This window comes from Tamandua tetradactyla, chromosome 3 (genome assembly GCF_023851605.1).
Source record: "Tamandua tetradactyla isolate mTamTet1 chromosome 3, mTamTet1.pri, whole genome shotgun sequence".
NCBI lineage: Eukaryota > Metazoa > Chordata > Mammalia > Pilosa > Myrmecophagidae > Tamandua > Tamandua tetradactyla.
Genome location: NC_135329.1, coordinates 115,626,780 through 115,641,680, shown reverse-complemented (window position 1 = coordinate 115,641,680; position 14,901 = coordinate 115,626,780).

The window sequence follows — 14,901 nt, the reverse complement described above, 5'->3', positions numbered from 1 at the left end:
ATTTTCAAAAAAAGAAAAGAAAGCACAGCAATATTTCCAATCACAAATACTCTTTTGGCACCTTGCCACTCCTGTATCAAGAGGTGGAGTTTATTTCCCTCCACTTGAAACTGGACAGGCCTTACTGAATGCCCCAAGGAGAAAGCAGCTCAAGCAATGCCACGTGATTTCTAAGGTTAGGCCCTTAAATGGCAATCTGACTCCAGGTCTCTCTGGATCCTCACCCCAGAATCCAGCCACTGTGTCCTGAGGAAGCCCAAATAGGCCTACAGTGAGAGAGCTCTCCTACGGAGAGGAAATGAGTCCCCTAACCAACTGCCAGCTTCCACCAGCAATCAGATAGAGCCATGAATGAGCCTTCAGATCATTCCTTGAACATCTAAGCTTCTAGGTTTCCTGATGAGGCCCCAGTGGTCAGGGAACAGAGACAAGACGTCCTCACTCTGCCCTGTACAAATTCCTGACCTAGAATATAAATGGTTGTGTATGACTGCGTGTTTTGGGGATAATTTATTACACAGCCATGTAACTGGAATATTCTTCTGTGTAAATATAGAAAGATATAAAATCATCATAATTTATTCATTGTCTCCTCATATGTAGGAAAGGAAGCTGCTCTCTCATGGAGAAATAGCTTCTAGAGTTACAGTGTATCATAGCAGGGGAGAGGGAGAAGATGACTGAAATAAACCGTTGGGGAGGACAAGTACAAGGAAGAGTAAATATAAACTATGACTGCAGCTCTTAAAAAATGAAATATTAGAGTATGACAATATTAGGCCTACATATGATATATAACTTTAAACTTCTCCAACTTCTGGGGGAAATTCTGGGTAAAGTGAAAATATTCTGCAAATGCAGAGTAAGAAAGGCGTGGCTTTAACTGCAGGCATAAATCCTAAGGGGAAGTTTTTAGGTAAATTAAAAAAGAAAAAGAAAATGGGGTAACTCCATCAATCATGGAATAATTAATTTTGTAATTAATTTCTTAATGGGCTTATGAGAAGTATGGTGAATGCACAGCTTCAGGTGTGAAAACATACTTGGAGTGAATCAAAAGGTAATTTGTTTCTAGTATAGAGCTCCATAATACAATTATGGATTTAAAAAACAAAACAAAATGGAAATAAACACAACAAACAAACAAAAAAACCCTGGCAGTGCAACGAATTCAGTATTGTTATTAGGGTTTTGTGAAACACACATACACACCATTTTCTTTATCTGCTTTTCTTAGATGTAGAAATAATTATTCATACATTTTGCTGTAAAAAATAAATGTTTTAATTTTTTTAGGTGAAATTGGTACTTAAGGGATTGCAAAATCTAATTGTTTATAGATTTATGAATCAAAAATTAATTTATTATATATTTATTCATTTTTTACGTGCATGGTCTAGGAATCCAACCCGGGTCTCCCACATGGAAGGCGAGCATTCTACCACCTGTGCACCTTTAATTTATTTTTAAATTCCAACCACTTATTGTTATATATTGTTGTTAAACATAATTATATTATCAATGAACATTATAATGGCTAATATTTATTGAGCACTTATTATGTGTCAGACACTCATTTAAACCAGACTGTTCAATATAGGAATTGGTCTTTTAAATTCACTTATTGACTCATTGGATCTGCACAATCACTCTATGGACTCTAAGTTCCATTTTTCCATAAGCAAAAACCGAATCACAGAGACTAAATATGTGTTTACACATTGCTGATATATGTCTGTTCCTTCTCTTTATAGAAGAGAACACGCACATATCCAACTAGTATAAATGTATCAAGTAATCTGAAGGTTAGGCACACTATTATTTAAATAGCGTATTTTCTTCTTTGTTTTACAATGGATGTAATCCTGTTCCTATACAATAATTGTCTTCCCTGAAATACCTATTTTTCTCCTAAAATGGCTCTTGAATTAAGTGTCCTAGCTGAAGGGCTCGCTGGTGTACCACTTCCTGCAGGACATTAGCTACAGCTGCTACTGAGCATTTATGTTTCTTTCAGAATAACTCAGAAGAAAAAAGGAAACTGTTAGTGCTAAATGTGTGCCAGGTTTGAGAATAATCTCTAAACACATTCTAGCCAAACCAAGAATGATAATATTTTTCAATGGGCAAAATACTATGTTATAGAGCACAAAATCTGAGCACATTCAATTAAAAAAGTAGCATAATAAAAATAGACTTTGTTATGAGGACAGAAAAGTTTCCATTTGGAATGCTAGTTTTGAATCTAGGCTCTTGTTTTCCTAAGTTGAAATACTGGGATTCAAGGGGGCAAAACTCTGATTTAGTTACTGAAACTTGACTTTTCCAGATTGTTCTCCCCTAACTCTAGTACCAAGGGGTTTGGGGGTTCATTCGAAATGCTGATTTTAATAAACATCAATTTTTTCTTAACTTTGCCTGACTTCTCTTAAAGTCATATATGTGGATATACATATGCAAATGTGTATATGTATACGTATATATATATTTTTTCTGTTCATTTTTACCTCTAAATATTTTCTTCTTGCATGCTTCAGTTTTGTTGAAATTCTATTCAAGATGGCAAAGGATTCATGCAAATCCTTAGCCAAGGTGACTAAGGATTGAACAAATCTTTAAAAATTAAATTACTTATCTTCTGAATGTGGTGCTATTGCCTCTGAAGGGCAGAGTTAAAAACTGAAATATTCAATATATTTGTAGGTGCAGCTCAAAGGGAATCCGATGTTTTTGTACAAGTAGGCAATGCCTTGCTGGTAGTGCAATGAATTCAGTTGATACGGTGAAATCTGACACATTCCACAGAGAGGGGATGGTGCAACCTTAGCTTGAGCATAACTGGAAAAGGTATAATTAGAGAGTGGAAACAGAAACACTGAAAAAACATAAAACTTAAAAACTAAAACAAAGCAAGAAACTCTCAGGAAAGTTTCCTGTAAAGAGATTAAAACCAAATGTAAGCTATCTTAATAATACACAGCACAACCACAGCCCCCTGGAATTCTAAATCAGAACTGCTAGAGTAGAGTAAACTCAAATATGAATGGCTTAGATGACAATTCCAGAATCCCACAAACCCATCACCCATGCCACCATTTATCCGTCTATTAGTGTAACTGGTAAAGCAAAAACAGTATTCTGGCCCTCTGATCATCAGAGAGACCAGAAGTCAGACTCGTTTTTAAATCACAATGGCACTATTAAAAACAATATTAAAAATTTTAATGAAATGGAATAGTGCAAAGAGCTAGTCTTGGTAAATGATTAAGTGACTGTTCTGACTTTTATTGGAGTCACTGCCTCTGGTATATGTATTTTAAGAGCTGTGTGTAAAAGTGATATGAGAGGAGCTGTTTTCTCCTACATAATTCCACATCTTTACTTCTGAGCAAGAAGGAGAAACTACTTCTACATCTCTTACTACTCACTCATAAAATTTCCTTTCTTCTATACTTTAACTTCCTTAGCCCTCGAAGTTACAAACCAAAAAGAGTTGATGAATAAATGTTCATAGCTATGAAGTGCAATCAAATCTGAGAAATATTGAAAGACAATAGTGGACCATTTGAATCAATTGTATTCCTAACATAATCCCTTTATTGGGTATATGGTTAGAGCAGACTGATACTATTGATGGCCTGAATTGTTTGCCCATCCCTGAATCTATATTCTTTGCCCTGTGTCTTTGCAATTCCTGTTAAAAGAGTTGGTGTCTATTTCCTCATTCCTTGAATTGCATATAGCTGTGTGATTTGCTTTAGCCCCTAGGATACTAGCAGGCTTTGAACAAGCAGAGGCCTGAAAAATGGCTTTTTACAAGTCTACTTCCTCTGATGGAAGCCTGTCACACTGGGAAAATAAGCCTGGAGAATCCTATTGGAGAATGACAGAGCAGGTGGAGCAGAGTTGAACCATCTATGCCAACAGCATCCTAAATCAGCCATCCCCTAACCTGCCAAAGAGCAGGCCACAGGTGTATGTGGGAGCCCAGTAGAGATGAGCAGAATACCAAGCCTACCTATAGACAGGTAAGAAATAACAAATGCTTAATGTATTAAGGCACTGAAGCTTTAAGACACTTAATAAGCAGCAATAGCTAACTGGTATAATACTCGAAACTTTTATGTTCTGAGCTTTAAAAAAAGAACAAACATCCCTCTGTAATTTCAATAGGGAATGTCTTCTGGTCTGTGCCAAATATCTTTAAAACTTTGTTTATATTAACATAGTCTATCATCCCCATAATAGTATAATATGGGTAATATTAAAGTCCACATGTTAAAATGAGGAAACGGAGATAGAGAAAGGTAAAGTGATTTGCCCAAGATTGCACATTAGTTAGGGCCAGGCTTTAAACCCTTAGTATTTGGCTCCATACATGGGACCTTAGCCATTAGACTTTGCTGCCTTTCCAAAAAGGACACCACCATTCCAGTTGAGCATTGAATTTTTCAGACAGGCTAAGGCTGTCTCTCCAGCTATTTATCAGGTTTTTCTCCAATGTGATCATTTTACTATTGCATCTAATATTTGTATATACACCATTAAGTTGGGCAATTAATTGTTTCCTGGGATTCAGAGGAGGCCCACATTGGATAATTATCATAGAAATATATGGTCTGGAATACAGAATGGATGTCGTCTGTCTTCCGGCTTTAGCATCCTATGAGTAGAAATTCTTATCAATATATTAAAGATATAAATGTTCAGTTTTTGCTTTTAAAAAGGAGGCCACTTAATTTAATCAACAATATTTCCCTCTTCTCTTCCCTTTTGCTTTAGGTTTAATGGCTTTTGAGAATGAAGCTGAAGCAAATATTCTATCATACTCAGCAAAAATTCTCCATTTGACAGAGCTCGCAGGCTGTGCAGCAGTGCGTCGCAAGAGGCACCTGTGGGGAATCAAACAGGAAATCCTAACACCTGAACGATTCCACCTGTTCACCCTGACTCATTCCAGGCCCAGCTGAGGTGATTAACAGGGTATCATATCAACTTCCTGTGCGGGGTCAATTTCACTGCTCCAGAGATTCCCACCTCCACCCCTTCCCCTTCTGGAGGATTATTTCCCAATGTTTGCTGGAAGATATTTACTTAAACCTTGTGAGATCACTAGGAAATACTGAAGAATGCATTAAGAATACCTGTGGGAAGGGAGGATACAAATTCTGTATTTAAAAATACAAAATAAATGAGCTCTGTATTTTGCAAAAGTTCCATTATGTACAAAGAACTGAGTTAGACCTTCCCAGAGTTGACTGTCAGCTGATCACTCCCTCTTACCAGTGTGGAAAATGAGAGTATGGGAAATCCTATTAGATTTAAAGGGCAATAAATATAGACCAAATAAAAGAGGATGTTTTCTCACACAGCATATAGTTAACCTGAAGAATTTTTGTCTCAGAGGGTCATTTAATTAAATAATCTACACAGATAGAAATAGGTAATTTTATGACCACTAATAACATTCTCAGTGCTACAGAGTGAATATGAAGATGGTAAAGGTAAATCAACCCCAACCTTCGGGCATGAGTTAATTGTCCATAGAAGATAAGAAGAATATTCTCTCCAATTGCAAAAATAGTAAATGCTGTACCTGCAAGTAAACTTCACTGACTTCTTTATGAGTAAGAGGAGAAAAACTTGTACTAGTCATTCCTCCTATTGGGAAGAACTTCCCCCTACTCAAAATACAACATTGATGCCCAAACACTAATAATTGAATACATATTGGCAAAATGTAGGGGAAACTATAACAACTATTTTCAAACAACTATTATACTTTACATGGGCATAAAGTTTAAAGCTAGGAAAATCTATGAGGTAGGGAAAAATAAATTAGAGAATCAAAGGTAGGTGGGAACAGTGTCAATTATGCAATTGAAAAACAGCCGTTTTATATTCTACTGCTTCGCAGAATTTGGCATATTTCCTTACAGCAGATTTGATTATTGAAATACTAGGAGGGTCATTTTTAAGAGAATGCATGGATACTAAATATTCACCAAATGTCTAAAACAATCAATAGGGAAGTAAGCTTTCATAATAACGAATATATTCCGACTCCTACTCCATATCAGGCGATACTCTATGCATTGGGGCACAAGGGTGAAAAATAAATAAAAGTGGACCCTTCAGTTTTCATTTTATTGAGGGATAGACCTACACACAATTGATTCCAATGTGATGTCTTAAGTGAAGTAGTGAGAGTATGTACACAATGCTTTGCGAACACAAAGGAAAAAGAGAGTGGTAGATAATGCTAATATCTCGGTTAGATTTAAATGTGAGTAAGACCTTGTCAACCAGCCAACGGTGTTCCAAGAAGAGTTAATATCAGTTCCATAATCTTGGTAAGGAGAGAGAATATGTCACATTCGTGACATGGCTCAATCATATCATGAGTGATAGGGAACTGATGATATGTATCTCAAACGTGAGACCAATTGCATTCTGTAGAACCTAATAAGGTCACGCTTCTGAACTAGATGATGTTTAAATAAAGCTTTGGTCATTCGGTTTAGAATTAATACATTTTTTCTCCTGTGTTAAATGAGCACCATCTACATCCTCAGTTTATCAATTTCTAACCTATCTACCAAAACATACGTTTCCTGGGTGGGTTACATAATTATATAATTTTTTTTAGAACGTTTTTACCTGCCTCATATATACTCCATTGCATGAAAATAAAACAAGTTTTCATGTTTCTTTTTGCAGCCTAAGAGCATGGTCTTAGACAACTGACATTTAAGGTGTCTAAAAGTCATTTAAAACAAACAAAAATATTAAGGCCCCAATTACATATGGAAATCACTTTCTTGCAGAATAAGTTTATCTGAGTAATCTTATTCAAAGTATTTTGGAGTGACTATTCTGATCCTGTTTCTACTAGTTGTCAGGCTTAGAATGGACTAAATGTAAAGGAAAAAAAATAAAGGTGCATATAGGAAGCTCACTAAGTATCCTTTCTTTAAGAATCAGTTTAGAATTTACAGTACCTATAATCATTCTCTTTTGAGAGACTGCCTGTTTCTTTTTTTTTTTTTTTTCCTATTTAAATTGTGGATGCCATTAAAGAATATAATAAGGTTATGTAATGGAATTTAAACACACTTTATTGCAACAATATAAGTTCCAAGTACAGTTATAAGCAATATGGCTGCACTTAATAATTTTACATTACAAGCATAATTGTGGTATCAAATTAGTAATTTTCACAAAGTACTTGCATTAGAAATTTGTATGATACAATATATTTCAATTCTCAGTTGCACAGGAAGATAACAATTTGTTTAATAGGAGAACTGGGGATAGAGTTCATAGTCTTAGATCTGATTGTCCTGCTTTATGCAAAGCTTAGATTCCTAGTCATAGAATTTTAGAGCTTAAAGAGACCTTAGAGACCAAACAGTTCAACAACTTCACTTTCCAGAAAAGAAAGTAGAGACTCAGGGAAATTATTTGACTTGAATGATAGAATATCAAAAGTTAGAGACAAAGCTAAAATAAAAATCACTTCTAAATGCTCTCAAGACCATGAAGGGAGGTTGGGCGAGAGATTCAGATTGAAAGTGTCATGCCCAGAAATGGTGCTGAAAAGCATGGGCTGGATACGGTCACCAAGGGATTGGAAAGGAGGGGTATCCCACACTGTACTTACACAGGAGAGGAACCTGCAAAGGAGACTGCACAAGGGTGGCTCGTAAAAGGACAAGAAAACCATGAGAGTGTGGGACCAGAGACCTCAAGAGAAGAAATAAGGGCTAGATCTGTATCAAATGCTGCCCAAGATCAAGTAACAAATATCAGCTTGAGTGACCATTGGATTGCACAATATGGAAGCCACTGGTTTCCCTGACTTTTGAGCCGTGATAGGGGTTAAGACTAAAGCCTGATTTAGTAGGTAGAAGTCAGAAGGTGATGAATGGCCTTAAGCTCAGGAAGTTTTTCTTTCTGATAGTAAAATATTAGCTGCAGGGAAATGCAGAGTTAAATGATGTCTTCATTAAGCTACTTCATCATATTTGCTCTCCCAATAACAAAAACAACAATTTCTATGGGAAACTGGCTTGACTGATATCTTGCAGGGGGTATATGCATAATACTTTGTTTTGTAGAGACATTATTATTTAACCACCCATCCTAAAAAGAAGTATCTGTTTTCGATTTACAAACGGCTGTGGAATCCCTGAGGGAGTGAGCCAAAACTTTTATTCTCCATTCGGTCTTAACCTAAAGACCTGGCTAAAACCTCAGAAAACAATTCATGTTTCTCCAGCAAAGTCCTCACTAGGACACTCAGTGTCTAAAACATTCCCCCTTAAAGATGTGTTCCTGTTAGCAGAGAGCTCATCAATATCTGCACTGCCTTGCCGGCAGCTAGGAGGCCTGTCCATTAATGAAATGTTAATGACTGAATTAGACCTGTAATAACTGATGTAGGATGCACTGCTGTGAGTCCATTAGCATCAGCAGAACCCGCTGAGGAGCAAGTCAACACAGCACACAATGAGAAAACTTTCAGGAAGAAGAGTTAGAAGTGTCACACAGGTGTTTTCAGATGGAACACAACATTTCCCTGAAATAGGATTAGTTTATTTAGGAAAGCTAATCCCATTCACTGCAATTCTTCAGCCAGAAATAAATATATCATGAATGACGTACTTACTCAAGAGTGTTTTGATTTTTTAAATTCCAATATTGCACAATTGTTTTGGCAAAACATTTTAGGACAACTTACATTTATCGGGCGACGGTAATTACAAACAACTATTGTTCTGCTCTTCTTCCTGTCTTGCTCCTTTTCTGGTTTGTTTTTCTTTCCTCTTCCAAACTTCTCCTTATTTTTATGCTCCAAGTGAAACCTATGGTATTTACAGTACCACCTACAAGTATAAAACTATAGGAAGGTTTAGGACACTTTTTAAGCCTTGATTAATATGATTGTAGAATTCACTTCTGAGATGTGAATAAATCATAAGGCATTTAAAATGAAAGCTGTTATGTATTAGCATCTAGCTGTGTTCAATAATATATTGCTCTTGTAATAAGCTTTAAGATTTACCATTTTTATTTAAACATATATTGTAATTCAATAATACTTGAATTGTAGCAGCTTGATGTGAGGCAAAAATAATTGCAATCTCAAATTATTACAAAAGACAGAACAGCTAAAGCTAATTCTATTAGATTTCTTTATTACATCTACTGAGGGTCTTATTTTTGTACCATTTTCATATTTGGATCTCTAACTACAGTTGAAAGTAATATGTATGGACTGGACTTTAGGATTTGCTAAGCATATGTTTTAGAAATACATGCAAAAAAGCTACAGAAATAAGTTAATAAAAATATTATTACCTATCAAACTAATTAATTCAATAAAATGAATTGCAGCTTATGTTTAACTTCAGATATCATTCCAAGTCTTGAATTCTATATCTACTGATAAATAGTTGTATGAAGCTATTCAAGTCCTTTAAGCTTTCATAGACTTTAAAAAATCTTTAAGAGGGGCGGGCCGTGGTGGCTCAGCAGGCAGAGTTCTCTCATGCCATGCTGGAGACCCGGGTTCAATTGCCGGTGCCTGCCCATGCAAAAAAAAAAAAAAAAAAAAAGTCTTTAAAAGATAGTATCTGTAGATATTTAAAACACATTTATATGAACTTTAAATATATATAATTAATTTGACTCTGATATATTAAAAGTTAAGAGATGAATATGAATTTAGGAGATGATGGAGAGTGAAAATGAAAAGTGCATTCTAAGTCTGACAGCTAACTCTGACCCACAAAAAGGGAAAAGACACATCAGGGAAACAACTCACAAGAAAAAATATAGTATACATGAGCACAAAAATAAATATTTTAACTGATTTCACAAAAATAACAAATGATAAAGCACATCTGTTTGCACAAATCGTGCACTAGTACCACCCTTAAAAGATCAGATTTGGAAGGGACTCATGAGAATATTAACACACTTCTTTTCTAAAAATTTAAATTTTGGTTTTTATGCAAATCATTCTCTCTTGATTTACATGTCTGGAATGTTGTGATTAAATTTAGATATTGAAAAACATACATACATTCACACAGCCATACACACACACATCATCGTGGTTCTTGAAATCTTCATCAGTTTTCTTATGTCATATTAGCTCTGCTCTCTAAAATCAAGGAAAGAAGTTCTGCACTGTATTTGCAGATAGCAAGCATGACACTTGAGTTGAAATTCAGACCACGCAATGAACTGACCTATGAAAATGAGGTCACTGACAAATAGTAACACCTGACAGAAAGTATCATTTTGATTACAGCTAATGGAATGCTCTTCCTCATTCAGAACTTCCAGAGTCTATAAACACTGCCTTACCATTTTAAATGGATACAAAAGAGAAATCCATCAAGCCAAATGATACACGGATAACCATGAATATGTAATTTATGGATAATCTATTGGAAGCATTCTCTGGAAGCGTCAAAGATCAAGTATGGCACATACTGGTAGTATAAATACCATATGAGTTACTACAAAATAATAGGGTCATAAAAATCACATGCAATAATAATAGCGAGTTTAAAGCCCATTTGAAGTAGTAGGCTCTGAGCTTTGACCTGAATCTCAGCATTTAAGGTTTGATTTCTTTTTCTCCTGGACAACAGGTGACCCCAGAATCAAACATCAAAAGGCTTTTGTAATGTGAAATGTCTCACCCAATGATTTTTTTAATCTTAAGTATTAATTATTTTGAAAAGTAATAAATAGTGGTGCATAAATAAAGCTTTCTTCAGAACAAAATTTAAAGGGAAAATTCTTAATTTATCATTTTTTTTCAATAGAGGTAAACTCCCATTTGCAGCATATATGTAATCATTCCCTATGTCAAAGAATCAGATTGGGCTTACAAAGAAAATGCCCATGCATAAAAGCTAATACCACTCTAAAATGCTTACAGTGTAACGGCATGTACAAATATTCTATTAATATGGAATAATAAGGCATGCATTACTGTACTGTGAGTAACAGCACGTACTTTCTATCAGGATTTAACTAACTTCACTCAAAAGAACTGGTTTAGCTTAATAATACCAGGTGATTTAGTAGATTCCAAGATCAACAAATCTGAGATGGCATTTCCTTGTATTGTAACAGTATTATTCTTTCTTCTTTCTGCTATGTGAATATCCATTGGCTCTCGCTTTAAATAAATTATACTGAAGGATAGTAATAATCTTAATTGTAATTCAGAAACCTTAACAATGATACCCTCCTGTTGCTGTCACAGCGTTATTAACAGACATGAAATCTCTATCTGACTTAAACTGTTGACAGAGACAAACGTGTGCTGTTTTATTCTTTCATTTATTTATCCATTATTTCTTTTATAAACTGTTATATGCACCTGCCATGTGCGAGAGAGTATATTTTTATGTACTGTTAGAACCCTGCTCTAAAAAATATTAAAGTTAGTAGGAGTTACTCCTAGTCAGCAAATATTTACAGATCCCCACCATATTGCCAGCACTGTTATAAATACTAGAGATACAGCTATGAAGAAAATCGTCAGTCCCTACTTTCATGGAGCTAACAGCCTAGCTAGGAAGACAGTAAAAATTTAATAAAATGTCAACAAATGAGACAAATGTAACGTCAAATTGATAGGTATAATAGGAAAAATAAAACTGGACAAGTCGATAAAAAATAACAGAGGTTTTGTTTTAGATAAAATAATCTGAGAGAGCCATTTAGAGGTGATGTTTAAGGAGAACCCTGAACAACAAGACATTGAGTAAAGCAAGTGCAACTGGCCTGAGATGAGAGCAAACTTGGCAGATTTACAGAAGAGCAAGTAGACAGGCATGGCTGAAGTGGTATGAGGGTGTAATTGGGGAGCTCATTAAGAAACAGCCCACGAAGCAAAGGCAGGCAGCACATGTTAAGGTTCTGAGACATTTATTCTAAGTGAGACGGGAAGATAGAAGCCATGTACTATATCTTAGGTGCATCATGGTTTAAGTGCCATAGAGGTAAACATAAATTAATATGGGCAGAAGAATGACAGAATATCTGATCTTCCTGGGGGCGTACAGGTGTTGGAAGTGCCTGGAGAGGGTCAAGAACATGTAAATGTGAGGAAACCACAGCCACATTGAGTCAGTGATACATATTATGAAATCTTTATCTAGGATTTATCACATGCATATTCTAAGATATTTAACAATGTAACTCCATTCCAGACATGTATTCTTATTTTGGATTATTACCAGATTTAGCATGCCTTGATATAGATAATCAAACTTCAAAATGCCTTCAAACCATGAGGCTAGGAAAAAGGAAAGGAGAACGCAGCCAACTGCAGACTTGTTAGGAATAGAACACACGGCAGAAGACAGGAGCCAGAGAAAATCAGGTTACCTGATTTTAACTTGGAAGCCTGCCGTTTCCCAGGAACTGTTAACACTCTCTGCTTTTCCTCTCTGAATTGTTTAACCAAGAAGAACTCTTCCTTTGATCCAAGGGGCAGAAATGATTCTATCTCTGGTTAAGATTTATACTGCAGAAATTCATATTTACTTCTGTTTTACAGTAGCCTGCCTACTTAATGGAGTACTTTCACATCGCTCTATTGTTTTGCAGAATCACATTTAGCATCCAAGTAGATGTAAATGTCTCCCATTTCCCATTGATTTCTTGAGCTTCCTGGTTTATTCTTTCGAAGGAAAGAGGAAAGATTATGGTTTTCCTTCCAGATTAATCCTATTCAGCTGAATTTGCCAACGGTGATTGTAACTGTGTTTTTAATCAGAATTCCAAACATGCAGGCAGTGGAATTAATCATCTGGTTATAAAGATGTGACTTGATAGTTTTTTACCAGATATGCTGGTCATGTTCCTATCGGTAAGGTATAATATTGTTAAAATGTTGAATTGAGAGTGTCAGTTGATATAATTGTGTAAATCTGATGGGGAGTTCCTGGATAAAGTAAACATAGAGGATCTTTGCCTTCCACTTTGAATTTCCACTTTGAACCTTTTATCCAGAAATATATTTTTTTATTATTTACAAATTTGAGTTCAAAAGCACTTCATGACTGTTGCCTTCTCCCTTGTTTGTGTTGCTATCACACCTTAAAAATGCAATCTGAATGTAAATACAATTGTCTAGTAAAAGCGAAGACATAGGGTTAGAGCTTCTATAGAGAGTAAAGAAGGAACAGACTGAGGTTTTCAATGACAAAAGCAGAGGCAAAAGTTCTCATCCTCATTTCATGATGGTGATGGGCATTGCAAGGTCCTTTGAGGAGGAGAAAGGAAAAGACAAAGCACACAGAAGGACGGAGAATGATTTTGCATGCTGTGGACTGGGACATGGTTTCAAATTAGATATGACCTGAATCCTCACATAGAAAGCCCAGTGAGGTTTACTTTGTTCTGTGGCATGGGACAAAGGGGACAAGTTCTGGAAAAGAAAGAAGGAAAAGGTAACAGGAAAAACCAAGTTGCTTGCAAGCAGGACTGTTTTCCCAGTAAATCTCTATAAATAACCAGATTCACCACAAGCTATTGGTAAAGGAGGAATCCCATAATTGTTGAGTTCTTACTTTGCACTGGGTCCTTCCTATAGATAATTTCATTTTATCTTCACAAAGTCCCGGTGGGTTGACTTCAATTTTGAAAAGATGAAACTGAGGATAGGATATTCAACATTTGAGATTTGAACTCAGACCCTCATGGCTCTAAAGACTAAGCATTGCACACTAATCCTGCCACTGCCCCTGTGATTTTTTGCAATACAGGTTCCTGGTTCTTGGCCCCAAATATTCTGACTCTGTGGACCTGGGATGGGGCTCGGAATTCTGTATTTTTAGCAAAATTTCCAGGTGATACCAATAACTAACTTGTTTTATCAATTACAACAAAAGTCTATGCCACCTCTCAGAGAACCAACAGCTCATGCCAGTGGGCTGTCAGCAAAGAAACCTAGAGGTGAAGTTCATCAAATGCACTGAGCAGTGAGTAAAAGAATATATTTTTTCTGAATTGTCAGAACTGAGTCTTCAACTTTGTAGGGCAAGATAATGCATGAATATGCAATTGCAAAGGAAAAGATATAAATAAGAGAATCTTGTGATTGTGATACAGAGGTAGATCGGGATGTACCTAAGAGATTCAGAACAAACAGAATTAACATTGAAGATTTCAAATGGAAAATAACTCCCTGGCTAAAAGAGGAAAGAGAGGAAGAAGGAAAGTGAGATGGTGATTGATAGGAAAAGGCATTAAATTTCTTCTCCTTCTTTCCAAGGGCAGAAACTTCTTAAACAGTGTGAATTAAGGGGATCACCATGATATCAAACCAAAGAAATGGAGCTAATACCTTTGCAGAAGAGAGATATTAATTAGCCTGGAGTGATAGTGAGTTGTAATGTATTCAGTGGAGTTTCTACTGAACACAGGAGCAAACAGAGCTCCAAGCCATTACATGCCCCCTTAAGAAAATATTTTTTTTGGGGGGAAAGGGGATGGTTCAGGGGAAGTGAATGGATCATCATTATAACCTAAGAAGCTTTAGTGTCTGAAATCTTTAGTGTCTATGAAATAGACACTAAGAAGAAATAGACCTAAGAAGCTTTAGTGTCTATGAAATCTTCACACTCCAAGAGAATTAAATGTTATTTTCTTTCATCTAAATTTTGTTAGTCACCTGTGGAGAGCTACTTTTGTTTTATTTCAGGTACTTCTAGGAGTGTTCAGAAAGGGGTAGCACTCCCCCTTATAGACCCCACTAATCTTTTTAATAAACTGCCTATCAAGTTGCTAAAGGGCAGAGACTACACTGAGCAGAACTAATGATAGAGGTTTCAGGGGCACCAAGTCAATTGCAGGAGCAGACAG